Source organism: Pteropus medius, unplaced genomic scaffold, assembly GCF_902729225.1.
Source record: "Pteropus medius unplaced genomic scaffold, Ma_sr-lr_union100, whole genome shotgun sequence".
NCBI lineage: Eukaryota > Metazoa > Chordata > Mammalia > Chiroptera > Pteropodidae > Pteropus > Pteropus medius.
The window spans coordinates 5,170,156-5,195,171 of NW_024355205.1; the positions used below are offsets into that span (position 1 = coordinate 5,170,156).

At 41.2% G+C, this 25,016-nt stretch overlaps 2 long non-coding RNA genes across 5 annotated transcripts in view; one reads left to right on the forward strand and one right to left on the reverse strand.

The window, feature by feature from the left end:
• Positions 1-25,016, forward strand: part of LOC120598574 (uncharacterized) — a 232,087-nt gene that overhangs the window by 157,830 nt on the left and 49,241 nt on the right. The window lies entirely within an intron of this gene.
• LOC120598575 (uncharacterized) overlaps positions 7,050-25,016 on the reverse strand; it is a 198,262-nt gene continuing 180,295 nt past the window's right edge. The window contains exon 3 of the long non-coding RNA XR_005651616.1: positions 7,050-7,237. This is a non-coding gene — a long non-coding RNA (uncharacterized LOC120598575). The remainder of the gene's footprint in view (positions 7,238-25,016) is intronic.

Genomic DNA, 25,016 nt, shown 5'->3' on the forward strand with positions numbered 1-25,016 from the left:
GAAGAGAAGAGAAACATCAGAATGCCACTGTGGAAAAATTTTGACCATTGGAAGGAAAAGTAGGCTCTGAATTGCACAGAATGGGAAGAAAGGAAGGTCACTGGCCCAAAAAAATGACCTGAAAGGAGGCATTTGAGCATGTTCTCTAGATAGACATGAGCTAGGAGAATGAGAAAACTGGGGTATGTGTATCCCTGTCAGCCACACCCTACAGGGATGGGATACAATAGCCTTGGGCAGAGGAGAGGCCTTACGCATGTGTATTGTAAGGCATAAGGATAGATGAGTACAGGGTGGGGAAACCCAGGTAAGGCGGTCAGGAAGTAGAAGGTAGAGCACAGGAATGGGATGTGATTGGAGGAGATGCGGAGTGGGGGCCTGGGCTCCGGAAGCAGATGCTTCCATCTGAGCCCTAGCTTCAGCATTTGTAGCCGTGTGACTTTAGGCAAGTTACTCAATTTCTCCAAGTCTCATTTTCCTCCTCTAAAATATGTACCATGTACCATAATACAAGTGTTTTACAAAGAGCATGGCATATATTGAGTACTCAGATGCTAACTACTATTATTATGGAATAATAAGATTAAGGAGGAACAAAAAGGGAAAGGAAGGAAAAAATATTTTTAAATATCAAAAATTGAGGTAAAAGTTAAGGGAAGAAAAAGAGACTGAGAAGGAGAGAATTAATGGGAAGAGAAAAAGCACAGAAAGAGAAGAGAAAATGAGAAAGAGGGAATAACAATTAAAAAAGAGGAGAGAAAAAGAATTACGTAGGCAGCGAAAATGAGAAACATAAATAAGAAAATAGAGGAGGATAAGGAAAACACGATTATAATACACAACTAAAATTATCTCATCAAACTATAACCTGACCATATTTTTGATAAATAGATAATGAGTCATAGAGCATTTATGTCTGGTCATAAGGTGTTTAGATAGTGTATATATTTACATCTTTGAGTCAATGTGAATATCACCATCAAAATCTTGAATTTCAATAGGAAATCCTAGATTTTGATTGGTGAATAATTTTGGAATCCTGAGATTACCACTTCAGGCTCCAGTAAATCAATCGACGGTATATTTATAATCTTTTCTATTTTTAAAGGCCTTGTAGGCCACCTTTTCAGGCAATGATCAGAATACCCTTTGTGTAGGATGAGGCCATTCCATATTCACATTAGCAAAGTTTGAGTCCCTTTCTAATGGGGAGAAGGTATAGGACAGTTATTCAACTCATCCAAAGTTCTTTGGCAAATCAGCCATGCCACCACACGTCACATTATTAGGAATCTGCGAGGGACTGTATGGGCTCCATCTCCAGACTCCTCTAAGAACCAAATGGGCAAATTAGGGCTCTGAGCTGAAAGGACCCTAAGGGACTTTGGATGGAAGAGTTTTCCAACCTCAGCACTTTGGCCCTAAATACTTTTTAGCATGAATTATATGCCATTTAGAAACTTTCTAAAGATAGTAATAACATATCAGAAATGTAGACATGCAAGAAAGGTGAGTTTCTTCAAACTTTTTGAACCTATCTGAGCTTCATTTCCATTTTGACCCCCATTCCAGTGAGTGGCAAAACCCAAATCTCAAATGATTCAGGTTTTACAACACCGTTTCCAAGACTGTGTCCCAGTCCCAGGTGACTAGAGTTCCAAGGCACTGGGGGTGGGGTGAAGTTAGTCTGAGTCATCTTTCCAGGCTGACATTCTCTGAGATGTGTGCTGTTCCATCCAAACATCTGACATCCATCCAAAACAGTTTACTTCTTAGCCATTTCCTGTTCTTGGAAATATTTGGCTGTTCTCCCACAATATTTGGGGCCCTAAGGAGATAGTGGGGTTGTTCAATGCCCTTCATTCTTTTCTTTGCTTATCCCTGGATGGGACTAGGGCACAGGTTCCACCTCCTCTGAGATTCCTCAGACTTAGCTAGTTCTTGACCAGTGGTGGTGAAGGGACCCCGTGTTGTGACCACTGGCTTGGCATCCTCCTTCCTTGGGCAACTTTCCCTAGTCCAGGGTAAGGAGTGGCACTGGAGGGAATGGAAAATAGCTCTAACTAATTATACGTTTATCCAAATCTTTTGTTTATGTCCTGGGCCTAGGCTTCTGAAAGGGAGAAACCAAGAGTTCGACCCTTTGTCAACCTTGCTTCGGCAGCAGCATCCCTTCCCAGGGGATCAGAGACAAAACCCCCAGGTGCTCAAATTGTTGCAGAAGTGGGTAAATGTGGGAGAGCCTAGAGCAACAGCTATTACTCAAATTTATCCTGCCACATGGGCATGTACACCTCACTCTGAAAATTACTTCTAAAGTTATTTTGCCAAGGGATCAGACCAGCACAATGGCCAGTATGACATGGTACTTGCACTTGCACTTGACACAAGTGCAAGTATCATGTCATACTGGGTGGGCTCCTTCCCGTGTCAGCGGTAAGGAGCCCACCGCCCTGGAGGGAGCTGGTGGTCCTGATGACAAGAGTCTGAGGCAAGAGACCTAAGCAAGGAGTGTAACATTCTTGTATGAGTTCTGGAATCTTGCTCAGAGCATATTTTCTAGTCCTGGGGAAATTTGCTCGTATGTTACCATATGATGGAGGCTACCTGGGAGGCCCCATTCCATTTGGCACCCTCCCACTCCAAAGAGGCCCTGTTTGAAAACCTCATTTTTCTTATAACAGATGCTCAGTTTCAGTCCAGATGCCTTAGACATGTTTTCAGTGCATATGCAGTGCTCTGGCCGGGATGGAAGTAGAGCCAAAAGTACTGGGACAGTGAGTGAAAGCCCCTGCTCCACACTGGGTTCTCTTAGAAACTTGGCTGGCAGCAGCGAGGTTATGAAAGTGGATGTAAAAGATGCTGTCTTGTGTCTGAGTCCCCCAGAGCTTTCTCGGGGAAAATGCATCTGAGTATCTTAGTGGTACTCTCCCATCTCTGGGACAGCAAATTCAAACTTTCACCAGTGTAAGAATTAGCTGGGCGAGTCTATGAACAATGCAGATTCTCAAGCCTCACCCCAAGATCTGAGGTGCAGCCCCCAAATCAGCGTTTTTAGTAAGACCCTGCATGATTCTGATTCAGGTGTTCCCACACCACACATTGAGAAATAGTGGTGGGGCCTCTTTGTTGGCCCTTCGTGAGGCCAGTGTTAAAGACTCCGGGTTTCTTTTCAGCCACCAGGCTGCTGCCCTCCTGTGGTTAATTTCTAAGCCCTAGAACCCATCTATTCTCATTACCACATAGTCAAGTGATTACAGATGCCTCCTACACCTGCCTACCACTTCCCAGTGAACAGAAAAAAGCACAAGGGCAAGTGTGAACAGTGTGTGTCTATGAGAACTCTAAGAACAAATGTCTGGGAGCTGAGCTGATGTAAATAAACAGCAGAAAGGGTAACTTATTGGCTTGCTTTTGCCCCTCTGAGGCACTTACCGCTGTCTCACATAAATTCAGACTTGCTATAAATTCAGACTGCCTTATCTATTGGTTGTTTCTTGTGTATTTTTGTCCTCCAAACAAACTATACCTTCTTGGAAAGAGGCCATGATCTTATTTTTTCTCCTATTTACCCCAGAGCATCTACTATATAATTGGTACTTGATATAGGAAAAGAGTTTCTAAATTATAATCAGATTGCTTCTAAAAGTTCAATTTTAAGTCAGTTGTTTGGATCTTGCTTCTCATTAGGACAATGTTATAAAAGGTAATTATGTTCCCAAGGCAGCCCCTAAATGTCTATTTAACCAGCAACGTAGTCGAACTATAGTTCTAATAGCACTACAGAACCTAAAATCATCTACAATAATTGCTTTTATGGGAAAATGTGTTCCAGATTCCAGTTGAAGATGCCAGCAACCCGTTTTCCTGGCTGCAATTCCAGGACAGGACTTGACCTATTTGTAGTTAGGAACCCCCTTGAGCGAGCACAGAAATGTATACTGGACTGGCTCTCTTCATGGGGTTCCAAAGACGGGGAGCAGGTGGAGCAAATCCCTGTTGGGAGAATGGATGAGGAGAAAGGGCCAGGATTGCTTCTGTCAGAAAGGATCTCAGTAGGCCTGACCGAGTCAGGAGGAGGGATCTGGAAGGTGAATTTTGGGGCTATGGGTTAGGGAGTGATCCAGAGGGCACTGAATCCCTTGGCTGTGATAGCAGAGGCCAGTCAGAGCTGTTGTGGCAGCCGCAGCAGTAGCAGCACAAGCCGTGGCAGCCACATTGGCCAGGGGCCCAGCTCAAGCCTGTAGATATGTTTGGGGAGGTGATGGTGGTTTGATTAAGTATTGCTAGGTACAAGCAATACTTAAAACGTGGTAGCTTAAAACAACCACCATTTTATTTGCTCACGGTTGTTCAGTATGCGCTTGCTGGTGGTCAGAGTGGCTGCATTTGGCTGGCAGGGAGGCTGGGGTCTGGACTTCGCTGGTTGCTGGGACTAGTGGACTCGCTCTCTTTCTTCATGTAGTCTTGGGGCTTCTCCTCTTTGTGGCCACTCCACTGAACCTCTCCACACGGTTTCACCAGCAGAGCAGCCAGACTATTTCCATGGCAGCTCAGGATATTCAAGAAGGAAAATAGAAACCTCCAGCCTTCTTAAAACTAGTCTGGCCACTGGCACAGCTTCACTTTTGGTTAAAGCGGTTGGTCGCAGGCAGCCCAGATTCAAGGCAGGGGACTCCAAAGAGACATGAACTCCAGGAGGCCTGGTCCATTTGAAGCTACTGAAGTAACAGACTACCGTGCTTGGGGCTATTCCATGTGTGTGAGAGGCTCCAAAACCAAGAGTATTTAGCTAAGAGTCTCCATTACAACCACCACAACCATATTGCTGACATTCCTAGAAGAAGCCTCTGAATAATTTTTCACTCGTCATTTCTCTTCATGTCTAAAAGATAGATATTTGGCAGCGAAATCCATCCTGTCACTTTTTCCTTCACATCTTCTAAGCCCATTCTTTATTGTTACAGACATGGCTACTTACTTTATATGTGCAGTGTTCTCAGTCTTAACATCATAACACCTTGATAAATCACAATGGGTTTTGAGGTACATCCAAATAATAGTATATTACAGCCCCAAAGTTTGCAAATGGTTTACTATATTTAAACAATCAACTCAATAGATTCAAGGCTGGGCCTATGATAATGTTCCTCTCAGATTCATGTACTTACCTGAGGGAGAAAGAGAGGAAGGAGTTGGTGTTAGTGCTCTGGGAATTGTATATAACTCTGGCAGAAACAAACCGAGATGCTTCCCTCAATCTCCTGTCTCCAGGCAAAACTTCTCTTATTTGGGGTGGCAATATGCCTAACTTCTCTTCTAGCTAAGTATGGCCATATGACTAAGTTCTAGTTAATGAAATAGAAGGGAAAAAGGTGTCTGGCACTTTCAGAAAGGTTGCTTAAAGGGAACTGACTAAAATGGAAAGGAACCCTTGAGTCTCACTTTGGATTTCTTCTTCCTGTTGCCTGCACTATGGATGCAATGGTTGGATCCCCAGCAGCCATTTGGGATCACAAGGTAACGTGAGAGTAGATGCCATGCTCTAGGATGGTAGAGTATAAAGGCAGATGGGCTCTGGGCTAGTGATGACCATGGAGCTTTATTAAAGCCCTGAACTCTAGAACTAGACATAGAGATCTAGATCAAGATAGAGATAGAGAAATCCTTTTGTTTAAGCAATTGTTACTTCGAGTTTCCTGTTAACAAATTAATCTTTATACTTGGTCAGAGCCCATTAAAAATGCCATCTGTTATGTATATTGCATCAGAAAAATTATTAAGAACCACTTGTCAAGGCCACAGAGAATTTTCACCTGGTCTACCTTCCAACCTCTCTGTGTTCATCAGCTTAATGGATTAAGAAAACATTGCCTCTGTTTGGGCTATAACGATCCCTGGCAACCACCGATCTTTTTACCGTCTCCATAGTTTTATCTTTTCCACAATGACATGAAGTTGGAATCATAAAGTATGTAGCCTTTTCAGAATGGCTTCTTTAGCTTATTAAAATGCATTTAATATTTATGTCTTTTCATGAATTGATGGCTCATTTCCTTTTAACTGAGGATTTTATAAAGATGATAAAGACTTGATGAGAGTGACTAAACAGATATTCTGAGGTATAAGCCAATGTAATTTAGATATTAATTGCTTGAAATTAATTTTAAAAAGTGTACCCTATAAGTGTTATATCTTCATCATAAAAATAAGACTATATCAGTCCAAATTCCTTCTCACTGAGGCCAGAGACAACCTTTAACCTATGGGGCTAAGGAAGCCATCTCTGTATTGGTCTGGTTTGGAATCTCTTAGATGCTGCACAGTGATCTTGACTCAAGCAGTCTCTTTTGAGTGGAATGTCTGCTTCTTGCTTCAGCGTTGTCATCATTAAATTTTACTTTTGGCTTATAATTTGTCTGAATGCAGGTTTTGAAGACTATGTCTTTATGAATTGATTTCTACAAAAGATTCTGCTTCCTTCTAATATGTGCTACAAAATATTGGCTGTCTCTCAGGGATATAAGTGGCTGTCTGTTTCTCTAACTCAAAGGCCCATGGTTATTCTGCAAAAATCAGCACCCTCTGCTCTGGTACCAATTTGAAGTTCTGCCTGTGGGAGGAGCCTTTTACCCAGGTTGGGAGAAGCTCTTTCTGCTTGAACTTTGAACTACAAAGGGAGAAATGTATTTCTGAGGACCAGTATGGTAGGGGAAAAATGTGGAACATTTGGGCAGTTTTCCTCCCTGTAAGAAAGGTCACCATGTGGTGCTAAGACCAGGGAGAATCCGTGAGTGAGTGACTGTGAGTGTGTGTGAGTGTGTGTGAGTGTGTGTGTGTGTTCAAGAGGTGTGCCTCTGAGGTTTGTAATACCTACCATTGCTCCTTATACCATATCTTGTACAACTTGTGTTTGCTCATAATATTATATTTCTTATGAATGCTTGTTTTATGTTTGTGTCAACACATAGTTCTGCTAATAGTATATATTTCTTTAATGCCCATCCTTTTGAGTGCTAGCTCAACTTTTAAGATTTTAGAAATATCACTGTGTTGCTAAGTTGGTTTTTTATTATACAGCACAGACCTTCATGTAAATGGAGCACTTAAAAATGAATTTTTCTGATGAAGATAACTTATCAGCAACTCAGTGCCAGATACCAAGATAGCCTTTGAACAATGGTAGAGGTTTCAGTATGGCTTCACTGCTGGAGCTTCTTCAGGAGATGTAGGCATTCTGGAAACAGACAGAAGCACAATGGAAAAAAGCATTTGGTCACGCTTTCCAATGGATCACCCTAACTAGAAAAGAGCATAAAAATATCACACCGATTGGCAATGATGCTGCTGACGACTGTGATTTCAATCTTTTACTTTGAGGAATCTGAACATTTCTTGGAGATAAACACATCTGGACAGGCTGGAAGTTAATCATGTAAATAAGAACTAGCATCATGCTCCTGTCCAAAAAGGAATCTAAAGGGGCTGGTTGAGATTTGCTGAGCAGGTCTTAAAGAAATTGAACATCATCTGCCTTTCCTTTCACTAACCTTTATTGTTTATTTGATTTGTTTTCATAGGAATCTGTATCATTACTTCAACACGTACAAAAAAAACCCAACCCTCAGGTCTAAACATATTTACTTCTCAGCTCTTGTCATACAGTTAGAGCTGGGAAATGAGTGCCCAACATGTTATAAATCCTTGCATGCTGAATGCTGTGCCATCAACAGAGGCTTGGCAGTGACAATGTTTGGAGCTGAGGATGGAAGGGGCTCGTCTGAGCTTTTAACCTCTTTGGAGAGGCACTAGCTACCCTTTGAACCTTAGCTGTGACCCACAAAATGACACAGCAACATATGCTTTGTGCTTTGTTGAGTTTTAAAAATCTTTAGAAAATTAGTCAAATATTAAAACAAAAAATGAAAACTCTCAAGTATTGCCATATATGTGAAAATGTGGAATAGTTTTCTTTATTTTGACGCTGTCGATTTTTTCATGTACTTAAAAACACTTTTTTTTTAAATTTTTTTTTTCAGCTTGTTTTCAAAGATTAGCTAGCTGTCAAATATCATTTTCTCCAGTTGGCTTCTGATTTTGCAAACATTCTGAATAAAGTCATTGCACAGTAATTAAGGCTGTGAGAGAAGAGAAATTTTACTTGTAGCATCTCATCTTCACCAAGTTGTCACTTTCTCTAGTAAGAAAACCAGTCTTAAAGGCAATCCATTAAATTCTTTTACTATGTTGACCTTTTGAAGGGACCAAGATATTCATCATTAAATTATTATCCCCTGGGACCACTGTTGGACAAAGAATTTTTAAAAGGAAAGTTGGTGTTTTCAGGGTCAGTTCTACAACCTCACACACTGTTATTTATTTAGTGCCAAATCTCCTTCAGAAATGGCAGGTGACTTCATTGGCAGCCCACTGAGATTTAAGCTCAGCATATTCCAGAAAATGTGGATCTTATTCTTGTCTTTCTAGTAGTGATCTAATTCTAATAGCTATATTAAAACACACACACACACGGGATTTGAAGAGTCTCGTTTCATGTCAGGAAAATACTTCACTTTATGGCCATGTACTTAATCAAAATGCTCTATCTTAGTACAAAGGACTATAAGCTTCATATCAAAGAGATATCTAAAGATCTCTACTGAATGAAAAGTCCAGGATTATCTAGATAAATTGCAGACTTGTTCTCCTCCTGGAAAAAAACATTACACTGCAGCCTCTTTATAAAACTGGTGGATAGGACGAAGGGCCATGCTCCAGAGTGTTAGATTCTAGAGCTTGTTAAAACAGAATATGGGCCTCACCTTTGTAGTCTGATTCAGTAGGTCTGGGGTGAGGCCTGAGAATTTTGATTTCTACCAAGCTGCAAAGTGATGCTGGTGCTGACCACACCTTGAGAACTACTGGCCTAGAGCTTGGGAAGGTGATACCCATCAGTGGTCAGAAGAAGCAGACTGGGAAATGTCAGAGCCTAGAATTAGATGCACCAAGGGAGTGAGGGGACAAAAATTGATAGGAGAGGTCAGGTTTATAGGTAATGAGATGGAGCAGGGAATCTAAAAAGAAAGGAAACAACACTGAGATACCATATCTGCCAAGGCAGCTCAGTCCATTGATGAGGAAATCCAAAGGAAGAGATTCCTGGCAGGCCAGATGCGGGTAGAACATAGAGATAAGAGATATGAAGACTCAGGTCACCCAGCTGGGGGTCAAGGAAAGGCTCTAAGCCCTAGGGGACAACTGGGAAGAACAGTGCAGGACCCTAGTCCTTGGAGACTTGGAGAAATCCAGCAGATTACTAGAAAAGAATTCAGTGTAATGTTAGGATGATTCTTGCTGCTGTAATAGAAAAACCCCCAAGTAATAGTGACTCGACTTGTGAGAGTTTCACTCTTGCTCAAATTTCAAACCAAATAGTCTTGATTGTTAGGTAGCTCTCCTCTAAGTAGTGACTCAGCAATCCAGGCACTGTCTAACTCGTGGCTCTGCCATCATCGAATGTGGCTTTTAAGGTCACTGATCAGGGGGAAAAGCATAGAAAATCACACATAGGAGGCTTGTAATGGGCAAAGCCTGAAAGGGACACTTATCTCTTATGCCTAAAATCCACTGGTCAGGACTCCATCCCACTGCTATATTAACTCAGCAAATTGAGATGTGCCCAGGCTGAAAACAAACAAACAAACAGATTTTGTAGCCAGCTAACCAGTCTCTGCCACACTCAGATAAAAGGGAGCAAGGTAGAATTATGATTATTATAATTGCATCACAAGAAGATTGTTCTCCCACCAACCAGTGTGATGCAACCAAATGTTCTAGCTGAGGGCGTTAGCTCATTCAGTCTGTCTTGTCACTGCACTGATCTTACACGTGGGGAGCAAAGATGGACAAAGAAGCTGCGAACCAGGCAGGGCCTAGAGACCAGCCATTTACCAGTTTTACTGAATACACTTAAGGGATGTTGTGTTCTCTGAACAAACCTTCTCTCATCTAAAAACATCACATCAAGGAATGTAGTCATGTTCTGCAGGTACAAAAGGAAATGAATGTTTTCTTCATTCTACATCTTTTGAAGAAACCCATTTAGAATTTCCTGGATAGGCCAGTTTATATTTCTAATGTGGGTACACATTGTTTGCTTTGGATGTATTTTTAGAATTTGGTTGTATTGTTTAGAAATATTAATTGAGAAAGCCTACCACCGACCTTCCTCAATTTAACACATCAAGATCTTCAAGGATGACACAACTGTACATGAGAGGTTTTAAATGGACTAAATAACTGAGGACTGTTTATTTTGGGAAAATGAAGACAAAGTTGGAATATAATCCCACAAAAGATCTGGAAGTGTCTTGATCAGTGTTTCCTTCTCATCACTGCTCAAGAGAAACAGCCTTCCCTCCACTTCCTTAATTTGCCTGGGAAAACCAATGTGAGTTCTGGGAATCTAAGTCCCTAAAACATGCAAACCACAGAATTATTCTAAAAGGATATAAAAAATGTTCAACCATTTAAAAAAAAAATTACACCATTGAAATAACTGAGGGATGATGTGATGGTAGACATGGTGTGGGATGAAGGTGTTATCTGTAGGCCGGGTCAGTGGAGTTATGGCTGAATCCATGGTGAGGTCACAGCGGTCTCACTGACAACTCGTGAGTTTTCCTTGTTTTTTGTTTTTTGTTTTTTAGTTTTGTGAATTTATTATTCATTGCTGTTTATATTCAAGGTGAATAGTAATAACTGGTTTAAAGCATTGATTTATAATTATATAAAATGTTACATGAAAATGTTTTAAATTCATAGTGTTCTTTTGAAGTTTTACTGTTAAACCCCAGAGAATTCCTTAATAGCAATAAGTCAGACCTCAGTCCTTCTGGATAAGTATTCTTCTGCAATTCTTAAAGATGAATAGAGTAAGTGAGAACATAACCCTTGATATTTCTCAAAGGAGGGAGAAAAGACAATTAATGTACACCAAAACTATTCATGTGTAGAAGTAAAAATATACTAGAAGAGAATGAGGGTTTAATGTTTGACCTGGCCGTACTTACGAATAACCTAGAGAGCTTATAAAAAATACCAGTGCCTGTGGTACCGCCCGCCCCAGACCCATTAAATCTGACTCTCTGGGGTGGGATCTGGGCAGTAGTATTTTCTTAAATCTCTGAGAACTTGGCCGGGGAGATTCTCTCACTAGCCTCCCTTTGTTCACCTGACCTATCGATGAGAGTGGAAGAGAGTAAATGCTCCAACAGGACAAGGAGAACACTCTGAGGAGCCTTACTGGGAAGAAAAGGTGGAATGGGAGAAGGGCCATTGGCTTCTTCCAGTTCCACAACCAGTAGAACCTCCACCTAATCTGACTTATGCACAGGTCCCACTAACTGGTTTGGTTCTCTGACCTTTCTTTTTGTCATGAGAACCTCAAGATTCTTGGTGGCTGGGAATCCAGAACCCAATTTTATTATGTCTTTCCCAGTCTGCTGTAGTCCTGGGTCACGCCCTGTCTTCTCTCAGCAGGGTTGTCAAACTGGGATCACTGGCTCCAGCACTAGAGTTTCTGCTGACTTTATGCCATTAGCATTCAGCTATTTATTTACCCCACAAATATTCACTTCCCTATACTAAGCACTGACAACTTATTTGGCACCTGGCCTGGGCTGGGTAGATAAGTAACCAGATTCAAGGTTCTATACTGAGGCCACCTCTCTCCTGAACCTTAGTGATTATTGCCACTGTCAGAGCCAGGCTCCTAGTGTGCAGCCTACTGATAGAATGTGACAACCTCACCTCATTCATGCTCAAGAAGTGTAGGCTGCATAATGCTGCTAGCAACCAACACCCTGTATCAGGCTAATACCAACTAGTGCTACTCAGAGATTGTAGTCGTTATGAGCTAAAATAATAGATAGCTCTTCTTTGATGCTTACCCTTTCTTCTGGGCCATGATCCCAAAGGAAAGACATTTTTTGGTATATTTTCACATCATTGAGCCTCTCTGTTGGACCAAGCAAACTGGCTTTTTACTACCATTTTTATTGCTGAAAAGGTCTCCATCCAAAAGATACATAAATACATGAAGGTATATCTTGTAGCCTATCAGAGGAAAAACAGCTCAAAATGCTACCTTTGAGTGAGCCAGAGGTAGGTTATTTTATGAATGCTACAGATGGCTACTTTTTAAAAGTTTACAGACCAAAGTTGTCCCAATCATATTTTATATGGGAAATTTCAAGCTTCAGTGGGATAATTATTCAGATAAGTATTTGCGCAAAATAAATTCTCTCCCTAACTGTATCAGTAGGTGGGATTTTTTGTCTGAAACCAGGGAAATATAGAAGAGGCCTACCTTAAAAATTGAGAAATGTTTATCTCATGATAAAACTTCAGCATTGAGATGTGCACATCAAAGCCTATGGCTGGCTTTGCTTTCCAACACACAGACCAATCCCCAGGTTCTGCCTGAGAATCAGCAGAAACAATGAATTCTTGAGAATGTCTCTGAGTCATGCTAATCATTCTTTTCTCTAGGCCCTCTGAGCTCTATCTATATATCAAGATAAATCACAAGAAAGTTATGGGTCTAGACCATATTAGCGAAACTCTGAAGAAATATCTTCACTGAGTTATGATATAATAAACAGCTTGCCCCCAGTGTTTATTGCAGTCAGTGTAAGAAATGGCTGTAAGAAAATCATTTCTACATCTTCTGTAAGCCACTTTTAGTCCAGATTGTCATTTATATAAAAATCAATTCAATAAAAACCTCCAAGAATTTATTGCCAGGAGAAAACAGGTCCCTACGAAAGAACTCATAAGCTTCCTTGATCAGAGACTGAAAACTATAAAATTCAACATCTTGTGCCTTTTCCTCTGATTGCCATGAGACTTGGAGCATAACTTAGTGCTCCCGTGTACCAGCCCTCTTTAGCTGAGGCCTCCGATATGTTTGTCTTCTCTCTCTTCTGATTTCTAGACTTTGACCTACTTTGACTCATATTAATGGTTCTAATGCATATTTTTTCTGTGAAATTGTTAATTTTGGAAGTGGGCTGAGGCATCCAAGCCTCACTGCTTGATCTTCCTGACTCTTAGGCTCAGGTAGCTCTCATTGCCCCAAAGTAAGGTTCCAAGGGAGCAAGATGAAAGTTGTGTACATTTTGATAGGGTTTGGGACCCCGGCCCCCGTAAGAGGCTAGTCCCAAATAGCAGTCTGTTGTGAGGAGTATCAAGCATCTTAGGGAAATTCTTGTCTGAATAGGGATGTTGGGAAACTGAGTGGACCAATGTAGTAAGAGTTGGGAATCCTGAAGGTGAATTGTAATCAGGTGTCTGTTAAAACCATCAGCTCTGACTTAGAATATATAGACTACATATCCTCCTATCTTATAAAAATGACAATGCCTAAACTTCCAAATATTTCAAAGTCATCAAAGCGGCACTTAATATTGGTACATTATTTTTATTTCCTTCTTATTAACAAAAATAAGAGGTCAAGTTATGAACAGTTGCATTAGAATGTGCTGCCAGGTCAGTCAGTGGGTTTTGAATAGTCTCAAATGGTCCTCTCTACTGGGGTCCAGTAAATATGTGTCCAACACCATCTCTATTCCTAATAACACGTAGTCCTTTCTTCAGGGGTGCCCATTGCTACAGGTGTGTGATATTACTGGTGAGAAAGAGAGATCCTCTGTAGATTTCCCATCCCTGAAGTACCCATGGATAGAATGGAGAGCAACAAAAGGAAGAACAACCCAAAAGACATTTGTAAAACCTTGGGTGACAAAACAAGGCAGAAGGGAAGATACTGTGGGGTAATGGCAGAAGTTTACAAGTGGGAATTTAACTTAAAATGAATGCTAAATTTGATGAGGTGGGTGTTGCAGAGGGAAAGTGAATGACAAGGCCTTGGAAACTGGAAGCCAAAGTGGGGGATTGCGGGCTTGCAGACACAAGTTTGAAACAAGGAGAAAGAACTGATTTCCAAAGGAAGAGAGAGGCCGAATAGAATACTAAAAACTAACAACAACAACAACAATGCAACAACAAATCAATAAAGATCAATATGCATGACCCAGGCAGGTGAGACCAAGAAGATGATCCCCCAAAAGAATGAGTAAGTAGGTGTAGATTCTGGGACAGCTCTTTATAATTGAATCAGTAAAATTACTCGCATTGGGTGGATTCTGACTTTACACCTGAATCTAGGTTTCTGTATAGACACAACAAGACCTTCAGGTTGAAAGAAAACAGGGTTGCTAATGAAGACCAAGAGTATTTTTGGACATCAAATGGCTCTTACAAAATGGCATAAATGAATCAGAAACATGGATAAAATTTCTCTTAAAGCACATAGGTATTTTTAAAGAATTTAAGAATAGAAAGTGCTGACCTAATGCATTTGGAGATCTGATGAATGAATGAATGAGATGGAAAATAGAGTTTGAGATGTTCTGCTCAACTCAAAAGACTAACAAGATCTTGTAATCCTACTTTGTCTCCTCTCAGTGTTCGTGTTTTGGTGACCTTTTTTACTGAACAACTCTTATGCTAATATCAGCCCAAAATTTTTATAAAAACCTCTTTATAGGTGTCTTCCGAAAATGCTATTCCTTAATCTGAGATTAGATCAGAGACATTGTCTTAATCTGTGCCTCTTGAATACCTAGCGGAATTCGTAGCTTCCTTTGTATCTCTTGGAAACAGGACCTACAATGAGCTGCACTTGTCCTATCCTTCTGTGCTATGTTAATTATGTGAATGGCTTTTAATCATGCCTCTGGTGGCAGAGGAAGAGATGGCCAGAGCCAGAGAATCCCAAACCTCAGCCAGCTGCCTTCTGCTGTCTGTCTAAGGAGGCATGCTGAGGCATGAACAGTGCGTGTCTGCCTAGAGCTCTGTCCCCAGATGTGAAATCCCTGGTCCTGGTGATTTGGGTGGAACTATGGTTATGTGAATACAAGCTCTTCTTTTGCCTCTATACACTAAGGCCTGAGGGGAAAACAACCCTCTTCACCACAGTATCCCAGACCAGCACCAGCCATAGATATATATTGTGAATCACAATTGTGAGGCCCATAATGTAACTTTAAGTTTCTTAGCAGGTGAAATAAATTCTGATAATAGATTTTGCTTAACTCAATATATCTAAAATATTACCATTGCAACATTTAATATTAAACGTTTATTAAGATATTTTATGTTTTTTAAATTTTTATTGTCTTTGAAGTTTTGTGTCTATTTTACACTTAGAGCCCCACGTTTGAACTGCTCACTAGCCACTTCGCTACTACATCACACAGTGTAGTTCTAAACCTATATTTCAATATTTGCCTTGATGTTTGTATCACTGATGATGAGAGAATAAAAAGTAGAGCTAAAGAGAGTGAAGAAACCAAGGGGAAAAAAAAATCTCAATCCTTAAAGGAATATTTCTCAGAGTGGAATCTATGAACCTCCTGGGTCAAAATCACCTGGAATATATTTTGATTTTTAATCAAAATGCAGGATTCTGGGTTTGACCCTAAATCTACCTAATCAGAACTTCTAATGATGGAACCTGGGAATCTGCATTTTTTAAGCTTCCGCGATTGTTCTCTTCCACACTTATTTCTCTGATGCCCAGAAGAGAAGTCACACACATGGGCCACCTGTACCCACTGAGCAGCTGTATTTTCTTTGTTCCTAAACTATCTTTAAATTTTGGAGCCATTGTTTTAAAAGTGGGATCATTTTATTCTCTGTCTCTGTTCCTGCCTCTGTCTCTGACTATCTCTCTCTCTCTCACACACAATCTCACACACTCACACACACACACACACACACACAAATTTTTGGATACTCTTGAAAGAGGGGCAGATGGGACGTTGGATTGGTGGACCAAAGCATCCTGGGCACACTGTCTGTGAGTAGCCCTTAAGTCTGCATGAGGAAACAGAGAGGAATTAGACATATTTTCTGCCCCAAGGAGCTCAATGGGACCCTGAGTGCTTGTCAAACGTCTGTACACAACTACCCGTGGAAGATTGAACCAGGGTCTGGGATAGCTGTGCATTTGCCACAAGTGAGAAATTTCTCGGAAGTCTGCACTTCTGGCTCACAATGCACGAGAATTGAGTGTGTAATGTCAGAGCTCGAAAATGTATATATGTGAATATATGAATACATATATGTGTGTGTGTGTGTGTGTGTGTGTATAGTGGTTTATATAACAAAAAGCTGTTTGACTCCAAGGTCTTTAGGGAAGGCAGGCCGTACCAAGCACATAACCCTTCCCGGAGTGTGGACATAGGGGGTTCCAGAGCCCCAATTCGACATAGTCTCAGTTCATCCAAGAGGCCCCGGGGATCCTTCCTAAGGCCTCTGCTCCCTCCTGCTTTCTCAATTTGAAATGAAATTTCTGGACTAGAGCAGACCATCAGACCGTTACTTTTCTGCCTGGGATGGTTGTGGTGGTCCGTGCATACTCATTCAAAATTCAGAAAACTGAGTCTCATACAGGTGATCACACAGCTAATAAGTGACAGAGTCTCATACAGGCCAACAGGTGTCTGAAGTTTCGCAAACTGACCTCTTTCTAACATGTGAAGGATGCCATTTTGGCTTCTTCCTCGACAAGGATGGAGGACCACATGGGTTGATGGAAGGGCGGGCCAAAGCATCCCTGGGCACACTGTCTGTGGGAGGCCCTGAAGTCTGCATGAGGATACAAAGAGGAATTAGACATATTTTCTGCCCCAAGGAGCTCAATGGGACCCTGAGCGCTTGTCAAACATATGTACCCAACTACCCGCAGAAGATTGAACATTCCCCACAAAGCCCCAGGGCTGGGGAAGCCTGTGCATTTGCTGCAAGTGAGAAATTTCTTGGAAGTCTGCAATTTGGCTCACAATGGACGTGATCTGAGTGTGTAATACCAGAGCTCCCATATATGTATAAGCATATATATGAATATATATGCCCTTATATATGTTGGTTTTTTAGAACAAAAGGCCGTGTTGCCCCCAGGTCTCTGGGAAGGCAGGCCATTCCAAGCACATCCGCCTTCCTGGAGTATGGAAACAGGGGGTCCCAGAGCCACAATTGGACATAGTTCCAGCTCATCCAAGAGGCCCCGGGGTTCCTTCCTGAGGACTCTGCTCCATCCTGCTTTCTCAATTTGAAAAGAAACTTCTGGACTAGAGCAGACACATATCCCCGGTCACTTTTCTGCCTGGGATGGTCGTGGAGGTCCGTGGATACTCCTTCAAAATTAAGCAAACTAAGTCTCACAGAGGTGATCACACGGCTAATAAGTGATAGAATCAGAGTGTGGACACAGGGGCTTCCAGAGCCACAATCAACCTGGTCCCTTCTCATCCAAGAGGTCCAGGGGCTCCTTCCTGAGGCCTCTGTTCCTTCCTGCTTTTTCAATTTGATATCAGACTTCTGGACTGGAGCAGACACCTCCCTCTCCTTCACCTTTCTGCCTGGGCTGGTCGTGATGGTTCCTGTATACTCATTCAAAATTCAGAAAACTGAGTTTCATACAGCTGATCACACAGTTAATAAGTGACAGAGTCAGATACAGGCCAACAGGTTTCTGAAGTTTCCCAAACTGACCTCTTTCTACCAGGCGAAGGATGCTATTTTGGCTTCTTCTACGACAAGGATGGAGGGGCACATAGGACGATGGAAGAGCGGACCAAAGCATCGCTGGGCACACAGTCTGTGGGGGTCGCTGAAGTCTGCATGAGGATACAAAGAGGAATTAGACATATTTTCTGCCCCAAGGAGCTCAATGGGACCCTGAGTGCTTGCCAAAATAATGTACCCAACTACACGCAGAAGATTGAACATTCCCCACAAAGCCACAGGGCCTGGGATGCCTGTGCATTTGCCACAAGAGAGAAATTTCTCGGAAGTCTGCACTTTTGGCTCACAATGGACGTGAACTAAGTGTGTAATGTCAGAGCTCCCATATATATATGTGCATATATATGAATATATCCACGGACCTCCACGACCATCCCAGGCAGAAAAGTGACAGAATTAGAGTGTGGACACAGGGGGTTCCAGAGCCACAATTCAACCTGGTCCCTTCTCACCCAAGAGGCCCAGGGGCTCCTTCCTGAGGCCTCAATTCCTTCCTGCTTTTTCAATTTAATATCAGACTTCTGGACTGGTGCAGACACTTCCCTCTCCTTCACCTTTCTTCCTGGGCTGGTCATGATGGTAGAAGGGTTGTCTGGGGCTACAGCCTCTCCTGATCCTTCTGTGTTTGCTTGTTTTTGTTTTCTTGTTTGTTTGTTTTGTTTGTGTTGACATCTGGGGACAATGGAAAGTGCCTCTCTTTAATCCTAGGCATCAGAATAATTCTGGCCTCGTCTAGATTCGTTTCTTGTTAATATTATAGAACTGAATTTTGGTAGACTCTACCTCCAAAGTCAGAGGCAGTGACAAGTCCTGATTAATGAGCTTCTTAGAGTTGTGGAATCAATTAGATCAAAGAAAATTAATTATCCAAGGAGTCTGTTGATTCCAAGTTAGCATTTGACTTTTTTTTACTTTTCTAGCTAGACAAAGTCATTATATCATTGCAAAATAAATAAATAAAATCATCGTTCTAATGCTCTGCTGGATGAAAAGTTAATGGTCTACCCTAATTCCAAAAAGATGCTTCCTAAATTATACAGTCAAATAGCGTTGAAATTAAGAGAGAGAAAATGCCAGAACTTGAGTGTGTTTTCTTCTCATTGTTAGATTCCCTGATGTCTGCCTAGCTCCCTCTCTCTATGGGTTTTGCATGGGTCCTCATTTTCCCAAGACCTCTCAGCACCCAACGTCCCACTTACAACTCTTCCTCCCAGTGTCTTAGGGACCTTGGGGATGGGGGTAGTGTCATGCATTCAGTCTCCAGAAACTAGTTGCCCTCATGTGGTCTGCATGTGTTCATAATGGCATGGTTGGAGTACATTAGCCAGTACCATCTGGGGCTCCTGGAGTAGTGTCTGGGAGCCCAGGACAGCTTAATCTCAGGCCAGGGGATGGGGAAATATATTGGATGATTACAGTTCCCTTTTAGGAAGGGAGAGTCTCTGGCATTAGGATGTCCACAACTGCTAAATCTATTATGGTCTCTGCTCCCTGTGAGTATTATAATAAGAATAGTCATCAGTCTGGCTATCACAGCTCCTTTCTGGCCACTATTCTCTGGAGTGATCCAGTCTGTGTCTAACAACATGTAAGGGTGTATCAGTCTCTAGCTGGGGCTCCGGTCAGCCTTCGATCTGCTAATGTTGGAGAAGTCAAACCAGGCCACTTGATACTAAATTGACAATCCCTGAAAAGACTGAGGCCTAATGTCCCCCTGGGGATAACTGCTGGGGAAAAGATATGTGTCCTGAATCCAGCACATCTGGCCCGTAGCACTTAATGTCTGTACCAGTGCTTCTCAATCTTTAAAATGCATAAAAATTACCCAGAGATTCTCTTAAAACATCATTCTTGAGCCCCATTCCCTTTAAATCAGATTCAGTAAGTCTGGGGTGGCAACTGGGAATTTGGTGAAAATGTTTTCTATCTCCTTGCAACAAAGAGTGTGGTCCCCACCCACCAGCATTGCCATAACCTGGGAACCTGTAAAAAATCCAGGATCTTGGTCCCCACCCAGACTCACTGAATCTGAATTTTTGTTTTAACAACGACATTCTTTGTGCCTTGAAGTTTGACACGCTGGTCTACATCATTCATTTAGTGATGAACCCATGGGCATATCACGAACCTGGAAAGATCCTTAGGAGTTCAGATGCTCTAGGCCCTTTTCTTCGAAATGATAAATTGTTAATTCTATGTTGCTATTGCTTTGCATTATCAACTTTCTATGGATATTTGTGTCTTTTACCTAAATTGTAATAACCTCAAAGGACAGGCGGCTATGTCTTAAAATCCTCACTCAAAATATACTGCATATAGTAGGCACATATTAAGCATTTGTGTGTCGACTGGTTGATTGTGCCAATATTGTGAAGATACCTCATAAAATGAAGGTATGGTGTCTTTTTTATTCATAAAGAAAGCTGTATTACCAGCTGTGATCTGTGTTTAGTTTTTCAAATGTAAATTTACAAAACAGAAAGCTGAAGCACAATTTCAAATTTTCAATTTCTGAAGTCTCACTGGAATATCATCCCTATTCTGAGAGTGTGTTGTTATTGTGTTTATGGGCAAGATATCTATGGTAATAAAGAGTTGGCTGGGAAGACCTTGTTCCTCTCAATTCCATGCAGTGCTGGATTTGAAAATTTTTACTTCAAGAGAAAAAAAAAATGGCATAGATGATAGAGGCTTTGTTCATCCCTCTCATGACCAAATCAAAGTTGTGACAGAAACAAGGAGCCAAGAGCAAGGAAAGTCACCTGGGATATAGATGAAAGGAAGCACTACAACTAGGGACAGAAATTATTAATCAGTCTGCAGTGGTAGAGGGTAGGAGGAGGTGAAGATGCGAGGCTGCCCAGTCCCGAGTGGCTGAGTGGGACAGAGGCTGGCAGCTGCAGACTCCTCTTAAAGGGGCCATGTCCTCGAGTGGACATTTGCAGTGACAGACCTGCTCACTATGAACACCAGCACTGGGTATGCTGCTCAGGGAGCACCAGGGACTTACAGGGGACACTGAGTTGTCAGAGTGAGGGCTGGAGGTGAGGATCTCTCCTGGACAGAAGCGCCAGCGGTATCCATTGTTCCTCTGTTGAGCCCTCCCCCTCCCAGTGCACAGACTCAGTGCTGCCATAGCTGAGACATTATCAAACTGAATAACAGAGATTGCTCTGCCCAGAGGATTCCATGAAACTCTGTTTTCCTCAATTTGCGGCCTCACCCAAGCCACATCCAGGTGTGTCCTCTGCGAATCAGGCACTTGCTCCTTGCTGAGCAGCACCAAGACTCACACTGGTGGCAGCTGGCCTCAGTTTCTGGTGTAGTTTCTTGAGGCAACTATAAGCACAGCATCTGTGGATTGCTTGCTGAATCTTAACAGGTGGCCCTGGAGGGGCACAGGCTGGGGCTAAACCTGGCCTGCCACTGGCCCTTCTCAGGACTGTGCCACTAGACACCTACTTCACAAATCCACACTTATAAGACCAGGAGACTTAAAAGCTTTGCTTAGTACATAGAAATAGACACATAAAGGCAGCCAAAATAGAAAGACAAAGAAGCAGAAACCATATGAGAACAGAACAGAGATCCAGGAATAATGGAGGCAAGCAATCTAACAGATGCAGAGCTCAAAACACTGGTTATAAAGATGCTCAATGAACTTAGGGGAAGTATAGATAAATTCAGTGAGAACTTTAACAAAGAGATAAAAAACAAAAACGAAAATGGAAATTATAAAAGGGACTCAGTCTGAAATGAAGAACACATTATCTGAGATGAAGAGTATATTAGATTGAATAAACAGAGTGGATAAAGAAGAGGATCGAACCACTGATACAGAGGATGAGGAAGCCAAGGACACTTAATCAGAATGGTAAGAAAAAAGAAGCCAAGACTATAATAATAATTTAAGGAGCCTATGGACACTATTAAATATAAAAATATCTGTCATAGGAGAACCTTATTGAACACCAGACATTGAAGAGCTATTTGAAAAATAACGTTGGAAAACTTCCCTCACCTGGTGAAGGAAATAGACATACAACCCCAGAAAGCTCAGAGACTCCCAAGAAAGAAGAACCCAAAGAGGCCCACACCAAGATGTATCATAATTAAAATGCCAAAGGTTAAATACAAGAAGAAAATCTTAAAAGCAGCAAGAGAAAAGCAATTAGTTACCCACAAGGGAGTACCCATAAGACTGGCAGCTGATTTCTCAAAAGAAACTATGCAGGACAGAAGGGCTTGGCATGAAATATTCAACGTGATGAAAACTCAGGATCTACAACCAAGAATACTTTATCCAGCAAAGCTATCATTTAGAGTCAGTACTGATAAAGAGCTTCCCAGACAAAAATAAACTAAGGAAATTTATCACCACCAAGCCAGTATTATAGGAAATGTTGGAGGGACTTCTTTAAGAAGAAAAAATATGTATCAAAAACAGGAATAAAGAATGCTAATAACTACATTTCTATCAACAAGTACCTCAAATGGATAAGAATTAAGTTCTCCAACCAAAAGATAGAGTGGCTGAATGGATAAGAAAACAAGATCCCTACATGTACTGCCTACAAGAGATTCACTTCAGATTAAACACACACAGAGACTAAAAAGAAAGGGATGGGAAAAGATATTGACTTGATGGACCTAGAAGATATTGCGCTGAATGAAATGGGTCAGATAGAGAAAAACAAATATCGCATGATTTCACATAAATGTGGAATCTTAAGAATAAAATAAACAACAACAACAACAAAAGTGAAAATAAACTCATAGATACAGAGAATATTTTGAGGACTACTAGATGGGGGTTTGGGGGGAATGGCAAAAAAAAGGCAAAGGGATTAAGAAGTACAAATGGAGAGTTGCAGAACAGACATGGAGCTATAGAGTGTAGCATGGGGAAGATGGTTAATAATATTGTAATAAATAGGTAAAGGGTAAGAAGGGTACTGGATTCAGTGGGGTGATCACTTTGCAAGTTATGTGGATCTCTGGTCACTATGCTGTACAACTGAAACTGGTATATTATGGTATGCCAACTATAAGTGAAAAAAAAAACCTCATTGAATCATGCAATGTAAATACGAGCAACTAATTGTCTATTATTCAATAAAGCTGGAGGGAAATGGATTATTGTTTCAGGCACTCAATTAAAAAAAAAGTTTTACTTCAAGGAATGACATAAATTCTAAATTGGGAGAAGTTTAAAAACAAACGAGTCTCCACTTGAAAACAGCAACTGATTTTGTCATGTCTTTCCAAGTAGACTATATTATTATTGTTTGAACATTTTGATAAAGGATAAGGATCTCATAAAGTCCTCATCAAACCTTAATGCTTAGCTCAGAAATGCCTTCCAATACTAGCTGTCTTGCTCTCACCCAAAGCTAGAGACATGGCTCCTTCATACCCCAGAAGGCTGGAAGAGCAGAAAATGTGTTCACGACAAATATTTATTGGTTGTCTATTAGATGCAGTGTGGTCCACAGACCAACAGCATCAGTATCACCTGAGAGCTCATTAGAGATGTGGAATCTCAGGCCACAGCCCAGACTTCCTGAGTCAGAATCTGCATCTCAGTGATTTGTATGCACATTAACAGATAAGGACTGTCCCAGAGGCCTTTTGAAGCACAGGATGTGACATTAAAGTTAAAACTTCAGTGATAACGATAAGGAGACAGTTGTTTGGCTTGTCAGGGATAGAGCAATCAAGCACAGGAAATACAGAGTAATGGCCAAGAGAGAGAGACGTGAGTGGGGAAGAACAGAAAGGCCAGTGTAGGTGGAACATGGCAGGAGAGGAGCAGAGGGTCAGAGAGGAGATAAAAACTATAAACAAAAGACTGATTCTACCATTCCCTGAAGCCACTGTTGGGAGCTTGAATTTACTGATAGACTTCAAGTGGGGAAAAATCATTATCTGATTCAGATTAGGGATATGTTTTTGAGAAAAAAATTCGCAGGTTTAGTCGATAAATTGGATGTGTGGTAGGACTCCAGGGAGTGAGGTATGAGGGAAAGAGAGAACTTAAGAATAATTTCTTGATTTTTGGAAGATTATAGTACTATTTGCTATGATGGGGAAGACTAAAGGAAAAGAGTACGGGTAGAGGCAATGGTGAGGGGTGGAATCAAAAATTAAATTTCAGATGCCCTGAAACATCCATGTGGAGAGAGGGACTTAGCAGTTAATACTCAAATCTGGAGATGAAGGCAAATCAGACCCAGAAATGTGGATTTAGAATCTCTTGACTCTTAGATGCCGTGTTGTCCTCAACTTCAAGGTGCAGGCAAACAGCTATTTGACAGAATATTTGAAACCTAGTTCTAGTGACATTGAGTCAATTTTTTATGTTATGTTTAGTGTTCTGTGGGAATACAGAAGCTTTCCATTTTCAGAGAGCTATGATGCCAATAATCTCATTGCTCAGGAATTACTCAGAAGTAAACAGAGATGGACTCTGAACATGCAATGTTCTTGGATCCTATCTATCCTTAATTTATGGATGACTCTCCGAAGAGTGATTATTCATTCTCCCAGACCAAAGCAAACTAGAATTAACTGGTTTAATTTTGACCTTGCTTATTTTTGCCTCTCTCACTAGCAAGTCTGCTCCTTGTGGGCAGGCCCTTGACCAGAGTTGTCTCAACTGAACTGTACTTTCTGCCTATGGAAGCAAGCCTGGCACATGGTGGATTCTTAAAATCCTTAAATAAAGGATGAGAGTCGAGGAAGGTTTCTAGAGACAAGTACAGCAAAACAGTAACAAGTAAAGGTCTGACATTCAGGAAAGAGTTAGAAAAATTGTTGGAGCTCAATAAATCTAAGACCCTGAGACATTTACCCCAGAATTTTCCCAGCACAGTTCATAACTCAACATGCCCTTACGTCATTTTTTATCCATGGCACAGTAAAATTATCCACACTCACGGTGACGACTCTGAGTCATCAAGAAGAGGTTGAAATATGTTCAGTCACTGGATTTAAAATGGCAAGGAATGTAAAATACAGCTTTAAAATAATTTTATCCAAAATGGTTAGGCTGAACATTTTGGACCTTAAGTTTTAGGATAACCTAATAACACATGTAAATGGATAACCTTGTTACCTATTAATACTATCTGTACAAATGAGGCAAAACAGCATCATTCTTTATAAATAATTACCTTCTGTAAACTGTAGTCAGTTTAGTTTAGAGATGAGTACATGGTCCTAATTACCTATAACTTCGTCTGAAAATTAACAAAATTCTTTTCTGGAAAAATTACAGACTCTCATTCCTTGCTAACAAGGGCATTTTCCTTCTGAACACAGTTAACCCTGCAAACAAAAGAACTCTGGAAGTATCTGCC